This window comes from Sorex araneus, chromosome X, assembly GCF_027595985.1.
Source record: "Sorex araneus isolate mSorAra2 chromosome X, mSorAra2.pri, whole genome shotgun sequence".
NCBI classification, from domain to species: domain Eukaryota; kingdom Metazoa; phylum Chordata; class Mammalia; order Eulipotyphla; family Soricidae; genus Sorex; species Sorex araneus.
The window spans coordinates 68,722,620-68,735,002 of NC_073313.1; the positions used below are offsets into that span (position 1 = coordinate 68,722,620).

The following is a 12,383-nucleotide window of genomic DNA, read 5'->3' on the forward strand; positions in this document are numbered from 1 at the left end:
TGCTCTCATACTTTTCTTCTCCCTTACTGACTACCTGCACCATCATTTTTTTGATCTTCTCAAGCATCCTAATTGTGGTATCTTTATGGTCATTATCTGAGAAATTACAGAGCTGGCTAGTACCGGTAAAGAACTTTGTATTATTATCCTCATTCATTGAACTTAGATGACTTCTACGTTGCTTCCCAACTGTATCTTGTGTGCTCTGAGGATGAATCTTTATAGTTTACCTCCATGAGAGCTCTTTGAGGGATTAAGATGGTTTGTGCTCTTTTCCTTCCCTGATAAATCTCACCCAGTGGCAGGAGGTGTAAGTGTGCACAGTGTGGGGTGTGTATGTGGCTTACAATTGAGACTACAAGCAGCAGGAGTGGAGTTATGAGTGCCTGGTGTGAATGTGGTTCTGGAATATTGAATGAAAAATCAGAGAAAGTTTGAGATGTAGATATAAGCTTGCAGAGATGGAAGAGCTTAGGCATGAATTTTTTTTTAATTCCTAAAAAGTGATTCAAATTGTATCACATTTCATGTTTTTCAATTTTTATATTTTCTGTCATAGTATTAAATCAGTAAATTATGCACAAATACAAAAATATGGCTGTTTTAAATCTTTTAATTTAAATATATAAGTGGCTTAAGAGTTACTATTTAACATAGTGATCCTTCTTAGTATAATTTACAATTTGGCAGTAATGAAATTTGTAAATACAATAGTAGTGCTGAAATAGGCGGAAAACAATTACTTATAATGACCAGTTAAAATAAGAAAATAGTCATTTGAATTGTAAAATGTTGATAATAGTTTAATTGCAAGTTATTAAATCTGAGAATTAATCTTTCAATCTTCTAAACCTTAAAATGAAATATTTCTAGTATCAATTATTTCCTGCCTATGGTAGTTTGATAAGAATTCTGTTTATTTTATCATAATAACCTATCTCTTAAATAATTGTTTCCAATTGCCAGAGTTAAAACTTTTGTGCAAAAACAGAATGGAAAACAGAAAATTCCACTTCTTGTTAAGAAAAATGAAATCAGATGTCCACATAGGAACTTGTATGTAAATGTTCATAGAAATATTGTTCACAATGATGGAAGGGCAGAAGCAATGCCAAATTATGAATGGCTAAACAAATTTGGTATGTCCATAATGGAATATTTTGGTAATAATAAGAGATAGGTTATTGATATGTGCTACGACATTGATGAAACTTGAAAATATTTTACTAAGTGAAAAAAATCAGATACAAAAGGCCACAAATTATGTGATTCATCCAAACTAGGCATAGTCATATAGACAGAAAAGAGAATAGAAGTGGCTTGTGGTGGAGAATGGAAAGGGGATTGGGAAGGACAGAGATTGCTAATGAAAATATGGACTAAAGTCTAGTTGCATTAATGTGGATTTGATAGTTTGGGATTTGGTGTTTGATCCAGTGGAGTGATGTTTTGGGGTCATCAGGGCTATACGGTGATTGACTGGGAGCAGAGAAGGCCATGGATCGACTAACGGCCTTGCACATTGTAAGAATGTGATCTATCACTTGAGCTCTTTCATAACCTCATATGGTAGTTGGGATAATATGTACTAAAACGTTCTAACCTTAAATTTATTGGTGATGGTTGGACACCTCTGTGACTATACTAAAAACCAGCACATTGCAGTTAATTTTCTGGGATGAAAACTATACCTAAGTTGTTCAAACTATTATCTTAAAAGAAGACAACATAGAAGTTACTTTAAATAGTCACTTAAAACCACCTTCCAGGGTTAGAGAGATAATACAGAGATTTAAGACACTTGCCTTGTGAAAAGATGACCCTGATTCAATCTCCACACAGTATATGGTCCCTAAAACATCTTCAGGAGTGATCCCTGTGTGCAGAACTGGGAGTGACTTTTGACCACTACTGAGTGTGGCCAACATAACTCACCCTTGCAAGAAACAAAAACCCATCAGAACTAACGACATCTTCCAGGAGATAAAAATAATAGCTCAATGGACAAAAGCATATGCTTTGCATGCAAAAGGTCCAGGGGTCATCTCTAGCAGAACCAGACTATTTCCTTGATCATAGCCAGGAACAACCACCGAGCAATGAGGCCCTAAGAACTGTCTTACTGTAGTGAAAAGTAATGAACTAAGGAATAGGCTTTGTTGTCATTTTCTTATTATAGCAAGTGACTGTTGAAAGGTTGATTAAAGGTCAATGACATATAGTATTTCTTGAAACATTTTATAAACAGCTTGAAATCTCAGACAATGAGTGCTGATTGTACAAGCAGACCAGCACAGATGGATATGCAAACGTATCATCACAATACCAACTCGATATTTGAAAAGTTCTCACTAGAATAGACTGATTACTTTTCTTTCTATTTCTTTTGTTTGGTCTTTCCCCAACTAAAAACCAACTATGAGGCCCATATAATGAGTTCTATGAGTGCCAGCCTGGAATGCAAGACAGAATGTAATGACATATAGGTCTATCAAACTGCTGGTGGTCCATCCATGCTAGTGCCTAGATGATACAATGCAACTCTTTCAAAAATATCATATATATTTTTTTCTCCGCGAGAGAACTTGCATTTCCTTTGCTCTTTTGAAGAATTAAGATATTTCAAGTATAAAAAAGTTGTCTGACGACAATAGCAAAAATGATAACAAGTTCAAAAAACTTGCTTGTAACAGGATGTTTAATTATTATTTCTAGTTCACCTAGCACACTCATAATAATCCCTGATTAGTGCTTTTTGACAAAGTGTAATTTAAGCCATATTTGTTCATCGTACATCTGTTATGCAGATGGGAGAATAATCTTGTGGTTGGACCTCACTTAAAAAGTTCCCATACTTAATAGATTCTTAGTAAGAAACTGAACTGCTTTTACTTGATCCTTTTCAGGCTTCCTTCCATTATACAGAACCAAGCAGGTACCTTTTCAATGGGATCCAGAGCCACTTTGTTGGGGAAGCTTGCTGCTAGTTTTTTATGAACATTTGATTAGAGGTCCTAATAGGGTATTAATATAATTAGGCTCAAATTATCCCAATTCCAATTTTAGATAGTATCTTGTATGGTATATTTTGGATAGCATAGTATCATGGATAGTATCTTGGATAGTATAGTATCTTGGATAGTATATCATTTTTTCAAATAGCTTGATGTAGTATTTAGCAACATCACTTGTACTATTACTACTTCAAATCCTGTGGGAAACATCAAAGCACAGTGGTCAAAAAGCAAATAGGTAGAATGCAAGTTTATAACCCAACTTTGTCACTTACTAGCTTTCTGAAGTTGTACAAATCAGACTTCTTCGTCAAAACTCTGAATGAACGTTTTGAGGCTCTTCGTGTTCCTGGAGCGAGCAGATATCATTGGGCTACATTAGCATGCAACAGGGACAAATAGAGACATTACTGGTGCCTGATCGAGCAAATTGAAGATCAACGGGATGACAGGTGACAAGTGACAAATCACTTATTCTAGTTGGAGCTCAGTTTTCCTATCCATATTCTAGGGATAGAAACCCAGTGCCATTCAAATGTGGTAAGTTTAGGATATAATGCATTATCCTTATAATACCGAGGAGCTTCTGGGAGGATTGCTGCCATTGGACCATAGGACTCCTACCTAAATGAAGCTGTGCATGAAAAGAACTAATACACTTATTTCACTTGATCTTAGCCAAAAGGCCAAGAAGCGATATATACTTATTTCAGATCAAGCCTTGACACATGATCTCTGATGCAAATTCGGTTCCCTTCACTCTTCCCTGTTGACTACTTGTTCTATGGGTTTCAATGCAAATATCACTTCTTCAGAGAGACCAGGTCTGATGTCCCAACTCATCCCATTCTTTTCTTTCATAAAACTTACTAAAGATTGAACTTCTGATGTGTCTGTGTACTTGATCTCACTTTTCTCTATTTTACTGAAAGCTTCATTAGGGCTGAGATCATACATATTTCTTGCATATCTTTATCAGTGCACCAATGTGTTCTGAATGGATTACTCTAGCTTAGTGTTGGAGAGACATTATAAAGTTTCTTTCTAGTTTACCTAGCACACTCAATATTCACTGATTAGAGCTGTTTTTATTTTTTGGTCTAACACACCACTATAATGGAAATGCATTGAAGGCAGAAAACTTCTGTCATCTTTTATTTTTTTAATTCTTTATTAGTGAATCACTGTGAGGTACAGTTACAAACTTATGAATTTTCATGTTTGCATTTCAGTCATACAGTGATCGTTTACATCCCTCCACCAGTGTCTGTTCTCCTCAACCAATGATCCCAATAACCCTCTTACCACCCCCACCCCAGCCCCCACCACCCCAACCTGCCTCTACAGCAGGGCATTCCCTTTTGTTCTCTCTCCTGTTGGATGTTGTAGTTGGCAATAGAGGTATATTGAGTGGCCATCATGTTCGGTATATAGTCTACTTTTGGCATGCAGCTTTCAATCTGAGTGGGTCCTCCCAACATCCTCTACTTGGTGCTCCCTTCTCTATTTCAGCTGCCTTTTCCCCCAGTATGTGAGTCCAGTTTCCAAGCTGTGGGGCAGACCTCCTGGTTCTTATCTCTACTACTCTTGGGTGTTAGTCTCCCATTTTGCAAATTTATATTCCACAGATGAGTATGATCTTTCTATGTCTGTCTCTCTCTTTCTGACTCATTTTATTCAGCATGATATTTTCCATGTTGATCCACTAATATGCAAATTTCATGACTTCACCTTTTCTAACAGCTGCATAGTATTCCATTGTGTAGATGTACCAAAGTTTCTTTGACCAGTCATCTGTTTTTGGGCATTCCATTTTTTTCTAGATTTTGGCTATTGTCAACAGTGTTGCAATGAACATACAAATGCAGATGTCATTTTTACTAAATAATATCTACAGAATGCCTTTTTGCCTCTCTGGGATATATTCCCAGGAGTGGTATTGCTGGGTCAAATGGGAGCTCAATCTCTAATTTTTTGATAATCTTTCATATTGTTTTCCAAAAGGGCTGAACCAGTCAGCATTCCCACCAGCAGTGAAGGAGAGTCCCTTTCTCCAACATCTGCACCAACACCACTTGCTTTTGTTCTTTTGGATGTGGGCCAGTTTCTGTGGTGTGAGATGTCATCTTTACAATTGGATATTTGTATCCTATACAATTTCTAGAACAGAGTTAATATATTTCAAATAAAATTTCCAGAATTTTTGCATACTGAAAATGCATGTTGAAAAGTTTTGAATTCTAATTGTGCTATTTTATTGATAGATGATGTCATGTGTATATCTGTAGTTTTCCTAAGAAATTAATTAATCTTGATTTTTAAGACAAGATGGTGTTTGAGGTGTTGGCAGCAGCAATACATGAGTTCCTTGTATATGTTCTCAATGATATACAAGCTTGAACAGTTCCTTTAGCTTTTAAATTTTGACATTTGATTTTGGTATTTCTTATTGACTGTGCTAGTTCATCGATTAAGTGTGGAAGGCAGTATGAATTCCTGACTTGGGAAAACATGTGGTTTAACAGTTAAAAGGATCTTTATTATGGTATAAAAATACAACCAGAAGTTGCAGCAGGCTGTATTTTGGAGCATCTGTCTTTTATTTTGCAATCCCCAGTATTGATTCAGTGACTGTCAAAAAACTAGGAAATAAAGCATGCTGTTACCGGACCAACAAGGTAGAATTTGTTTCTCCTGTAATAGAATTACTGACTCTTGTATAATTTACTTTTTTTGCTGAAAGAGAGGCCTCAACAACTATTTTTAAAAAATGATAATATCCTGTCTTCAGATGTGCAGAGTATAGAAAATGTGATTTCAGAAAATGACCTCATCATTTAAGCATGTCTTAATACCTACCCCGTTAGATTATAGATGAATAAATTTCAACATATTTAAAACAATGTGCCTGCATTCCCTTCAACCAAAAAGTTGCATCTTTCGGCTACTGTGTATCATGTATAGTTCACAAAATTTCTAAATTAATCCCCACAGAGTATATATTTGTAGCCTCTCTTTTTTTTGTAAAGATATGAGTCAAGATTAAGTAATCTATTTGCTTACAAAAGACAAATAAATGGCTTGAAACTAGTAATCCATTAGTCTCATCTGCCCACACCACTGGCCGTCTACTATATATAGCCTGACTGTACCATTTTTAATACCACCTGGCATCATCCGTTGATATTAACTTAGCACACTCAGGGAATGGATCCACCCTCAAAACGTTGGCCATCTGTAAGGAAGTTAGAGCATATTAACATAACAATGAGATGAGCTGGGTCAGTAATTGGTTTCTCAAGCTTGAGCTCAAAAAATAAAAGTGGTTATAGCGAAGTAAATTTGGACACAGAAGGCTAAATTAATGTCACTATGAATTGCAGTAAAAGAAAGGGTGGCAAAGCTTTCATGATGCTCCCTTGGGGTGTGACTTAGAGATGTGGTGTGTAAGTAAATGCAAAGGTTGCAAGGAGATAATGAAGCATTTTTGTTTCTTTCCAGTAAAATAAAGAAAAAATTCACCTAACATCTATCTACTATGTATTTTACATCAGACAGTATTCTAGTTAATTTCAATATATTACCTCACTGTATTCTGGCAACACTGGTAGGACATCAATGAAAACACAGAAAACTTTGGTACAAAGCTTCCAGTAGAGGCTGGAGAGATAGTACAAGGGTAAATACATAGGCCTGGCATGCACTTACATCAATTTGATCCCTGAGCATTGCCAGGATGTGTAGCTCAAACCCCTTTTCCAAAAAAAAAAAAAAACAAAGTTCAAATTATGTGTCAAAAATTATACAGAAAGTAAGTGCCAGACTGGATATGGGACTATCTTCTCCCACTGTATGTGTGCATTGTTTTTTGGGAGGTGTCAGAGAGGTGGGGTGCACGCTATGAGGTGCCAGGGATTGAAACAGGTCCTCAGCATGTAAGGCAAGCACCTTACCCTACCCACTATATTCTCTCTCTGCTCCCTCTCAAACTTTTTTCTTCACTAAGCACATCATCTGCCATTTATGCTGCTAAATTGTTAAATAATATTTCATGAAAGCAATAATAGTAGCCCTGTAGTAAAATTTTACCAGGTCATTAAGTAAATGGGAGCTTCTTTTTGAAAACTTTGGAAAAATATGAGAACCAAGTCACTAGTATTCAGAAAAGGTATTTGTTTTGCTTCAGTAACACTTTGTAAAATAATTTTCTACAAACACAAATGCGTTTTCTCTGTTAGGACTTTTGGAATGACATCCTCATTTGCCTAAACATAAGTTTTGTTTTGAAAACACTTGTAACTGTAGAGATAGCTTCAATATAAATTATGTCATGTGGAGTGTTCAGATAAGATTGATAGTGGCTGGACTTGGGATTAATGTCATATTTTTTCTGCAGAAGTGCTTTGGTTAGTTTAGTTATGGCCTCATTTGAAGTCTGCTTAGTCAGTTGGGAATTTTAATTAAGTTCTGGACAGCCATTAAGCATACCATATTCTTAGGCCAATTTTTCCTAGTAGCCATAGCAAATTTGGCACATGTACATTCATGGATCTAAATCATAGCCAGCAGGAAGTCTCAGAGTGTAGAAATTTGGATCAAAGTAATATTTGTAGGAACCTTAGTCTTCTCTAACAATCAGAGGTGCATACTTTTTAAAAATAATATTTGAATTGGGCCAGAGGGATATTACAATGGGTAGGGCACTCACCTTGCACACGGCTGACCTGGGTTCAATCTTTTGGTTCCCCAAACATACCAGGAATGAGTTTTGAGCACAGAGCTGTGAGTAAAGATTGAACATTGCCAAGTATGGCCCGAAAACAACAACAAAAACAAATTGAATCTTAAGATTTTGGTTCTTGAAGGTTACTTTAAAAATCACATCTTTCCTTTCAGTTAATTTTTCCGAACACCATTAAATGTTTGTTATGCCCGAACCTCATGAAAAATTAACAAAATTGCTCTATGGACACAACTAAGCACTTAAATTTTCTTTTATTTAATTACAGCTCTCCCTATGTTAACCCATTCCCCTTATGAATATTTATCAAGATGTGGGAATGTGGTATAGTGGTTAAGTGGTAGAGTCTTGCAAGCATGAGGCCCTTTGTTAGATTCCCAGCACTCTAAAAAATATATCATTCTCTTCATTCATTGATCTTGGTTTAAGGTGTAATTGTAGATGATGCTACTGCCTTGGGTCCAGTATGTGTTATCTGTAATCTTGACTATCCTTATGGTACTATTGATAAAAAAGTAATTTTTAAGACATTTATTATTCTCAAGTAGAAAATTTGAATTTTTAAAATTTTTATCAAGATTCAAAACTATCTTTACTTTCTCCTTACTTTGATTACATTCAATATTTCAACAGGTAGAAAATCATCAGCCACACAGGCAGGGTTTGGGGAGGTGGTGGGATGGGAGGTATACTGGGATTCTTGGTGGTTGAACATGTGCACTGGTGAAAGGGATGAGTTTTCGATCACTGTATGACTGAGACTTAAGCATAAAAGCTTTGTAACTTTTCACATGGTTATTCAATAAAAAATTAAAAACAATTATTTCACTCCAAAAAATAAAAGAAAGGTGAAATTTAAAAATATCAAAACTACCTTCTGTGTACTGCTTAACAAGTAGGCTTTCTGTTCATGTATAAAGTTGTCAGAGACAAGAAAGAATTTTCATTATTTCATTTTCTCCATTCCTTCTCTTAGGATCTTGACTTCGGGTGACAACAATACCATCCTTGTGGTCACTGAAGCTTAAGAAGCTCAGGCATCATTACATTTTTGTTTCTTCCTGAAAAATCTTACCAGTTGCTAAGCATTACAGATCTGCTTCTAAAATATTCCTCAATAGCCCTTTACTTATCCTTCACCACTCCCTTTATTCAATTATGAGGGTGACATCCTATATTTATCAATTATGAAGTGACATCCTATATTTATCCTGATCAAATCTACATCTTTTCCCACTTGAACATTTCTCAGACCACCAGAATGACTTACCTAAACCAGAGGATCTCAAACTTATTATTATTTCACCTGGAAAGACTTTTAAATTCCTATGTATTTCCAATATTCCTAATAACGTGTTTAAGGGCCATTCTGTAATTAAGATACATCAGAATACTCTCTGAGGCTGGAACCCAGGCTTCAATATTTTTAAGTCTATTCAGATTATTCCAGTGTGCAATCTAATTTTGAGAACCACGAGTCTCAACTATTGGTTTAAAACATTGTTCTAAACCACTGGTCTAAACTGACCAAATGCCTCCTACTTGACCAACTTAACTTTACTCTTGACCCATTGCAATGATGAATTTCCTAGCCTGTATACAGTTTATAGACTCCGTTACTCTGACAGTGATACTCTCCTATTCATTGCTGTATTTCAGGACCACTGACAGTGCCAGTCATTTAGGTATAGATCATTCAACTTGTCATAGGAAATTTTTTTCAATGCCTACTCTATGCAAGACACTGGGAGAGTAGTAAAACAGCCATGGCACTTCCCTCATGCTACCTAAGATCTTTGTGGAAGAAAAGAATTAAGAAGGGGGAAAAGAAGCAAAAATTTAGTTGTTTGCAATATTATGAGTTAAGAATACAAACATATGAATAAAGAAAAACCAAGAGGTTCTTATTTGGGTAGGACTCATAGAAGCCATATCAGAAGAAGGGAGCAAGGCACATATTCAGTGGACAAAGAATATTGCAGACAAAGGAAACAGTATGTGCAAAGGTCCTCAGGTGGGAAAAGAATCAAAAGGGAATTAGTGTGAATGATTCTTAGTGTCACAAAATGTGGGCTACCTAGCCCAGGCAAATCAGTCACATCATAAATTACTATGCAATGGTAAAAGGACTTTAAAATTACAATTTTCTCTAATTTCCAGTAAGTAAAAACATATCTAGTGAACTTCAGTGTATGGAATGGAATACATATGGCATGGCACTTCTCTTTGCAAATTTATCTCCATTTCTTTCCTAGAGTATCCTGGCTTCAAGCCAAACTATATTACTGAATATTTGGAAAGATGCTCCTTATTTTCCTACCCCTAAGTATTTAATCGAATGATTCAGCCTGGAGTGCTTTCTTCCTCATTCCTTTCTATTAAGTATTTGTGCTTCCTTTGGGGACTGGTTCTGTTACTTCTACAAAGATGAAATCTTTTCTCTTAACAATAACTAGAAGTAATCTTTCCCTCGTTTGAACTTCTCATTGCAGCACATTTTTCTCCTATTCCTATGTTGCTCTGCTATCTTAGATTTCTCTGGCATTGCTTTCTTGCATCTACTAGCACCTTGAGAATAGCATGAGCCCAGTTAAGATTTTATTGGAAGCGATGCATTTCTGTGAATTGTAGTATCTAACAAAATTGTGCGCATTTAATATCCCATATCTTAGTAGTTATGGTATTATTTTAAGACTATGTGGGGGGAAAAAGGTTTTCTTTAGAGCTTTGTGTTCTTGGATACATACACCATTTGAATCATTGAACATTTAGTTCTAAGATATAACAGTACTACGTGCATGGTTTTGCACCAGAAAAATCCACATACTTCATAAGAATACTAACAACTTAGCATTAACCTCTAAATAATGATGCTTAGCTAAATACTGACAGTCTAGAAGATAGTGCAGAATAAAGACTATCAGGAAGATAGTGGATATAATAAAGAATGGAAAGAAGGAAATTATGTTGAGGTTGACATCAGTTTAGTCATATATATTAGGAAGAAGCTGAGACATGATTAGAATACGAAATGTCAAAAATAAATGAAGACCATAAATAGTAGGAGGTAGAAAATCCTATAAGAGGCAGAGATTTATTGTCAGATACGTGGAATAATTCAGGGGTAACATTCTAAAATGCTCTACTATTTTAAATTCTGATATCTATATTGTGATAGGAATTGTGGATGAAGCTTAGGCTCTGGACAGACTTAGGTTCTACTTTCTGTTTCTCTGATATAACAGACTTTCTAGAACTGTTGACTTTTTTTCAAAGGTCAAGTACTATGGTCAAGTATACAACCACCAGATCTGGGAACAACTAGATACTAATCATGGCATTTCCCTATTTTAGGTTGATAATATGGATAAATGACTTTATCTCTGTGAACTTCAGCTTTTCACTGGAAAAAATGGCAGGCATAATGCATGATCATACTGGGTTCTTGTGATGACTAAATGAAGGCTTAAATGCAAGACATTTAGCACAGAATCTGGTCCATAGTAAGATGCTGTAAATTTCTCTCCGCATTTTACTTTTCCAAGGAGAAAAATGACTCTTTATATGAAGCAGTTTGTCTTTCTCATTCTTCATTATGCCAGAGCCTGGAATAATGCAAGCAAATCTTTGTAAAATATGAATATGTATTTTATAATCATATATAATAACATATATTTTGATTAAATGAATGGATTAATGAAAATATTAAATACTTGCATATAAGAATTGCAGAAATAGCACCAGAGAGGCAGATGTTAGTGTCATTATAAAAGAAGTGATTAGCATAGCAATTCCACTTAGATTTTATCTAGGTGCTTACTGGGTGTCAAAACATGTACATTAGAATCATCTTGTGCCCAAGTGATAGTACAGTTAGTAAGGTGCTTTCCCTGCTTACTGCTGGCATGAGTTTGATCCCTTGATATGGCACATGGTGCCCCAAGTACTTCCAGGAGTGATCCCTAAGCACAGATCCAGGAGAAAAACCCTGAGCACTGCTGTGTGCAACTCAACCCCTCAGCATCCCTAAAAAGAAAGAACGAGTAACTGTGTATCTCACAGTGATTCAATTTTTTTTAAGTAAAACAAACACTATATTACTATATCACTGTCATCATCTTGCTCATCGATTTGCTCGAGCGGGCACCAGTAATGTCTCCATTGTGAGACTTGTTGTGACTGTTTTTGGCATATTGAATATGCCACAGGGAGCTTGCCAGGCCCTGCTGTGGGGGCGAGATAATCTTGGTAGCTTGCTAGGCTCTCCGAGAGGGGCGGAGGAATTGAACCTGGATCATCTTCGTGCAAGGAAAATACCCTACCTGCTGTGCTATAGCTCCAGCCTGAAAAACAAAACAAACAAATAAACAAAAAAAACCCACAATGTCAGGATATTCCTGTGGGCAAAATAGTTTAGGTATTGAGAATAATGGGGTACGAAATGGGTCTATCAGACAAACGTGAACCCAGGATAGAACACAATAGATGAGGACAAGCCAACTTGCACTCAGGAAAGAATAGCATGATATTGTTTAGGGTCTTTTAGGTGTAGAAGGCAATATAGAAAGAAACAGAATAGGAAATTGTTGTGATTTTATACTTCCTGACTGGCCATGTGAAGTATCTTA

General features: G+C 35.9%; 1 pseudogene; it reads right to left on the reverse strand.

Moving 5' to 3' along the window:
* Positions 1-3,546: 3,546 nt before the first annotated feature.
* On the reverse strand, positions 3,547-3,712 carry LOC129400320 (U2 spliceosomal RNA; annotated as a pseudogene).
* Between the last annotated feature and the right edge of the window lie 8,671 nt (positions 3,713-12,383).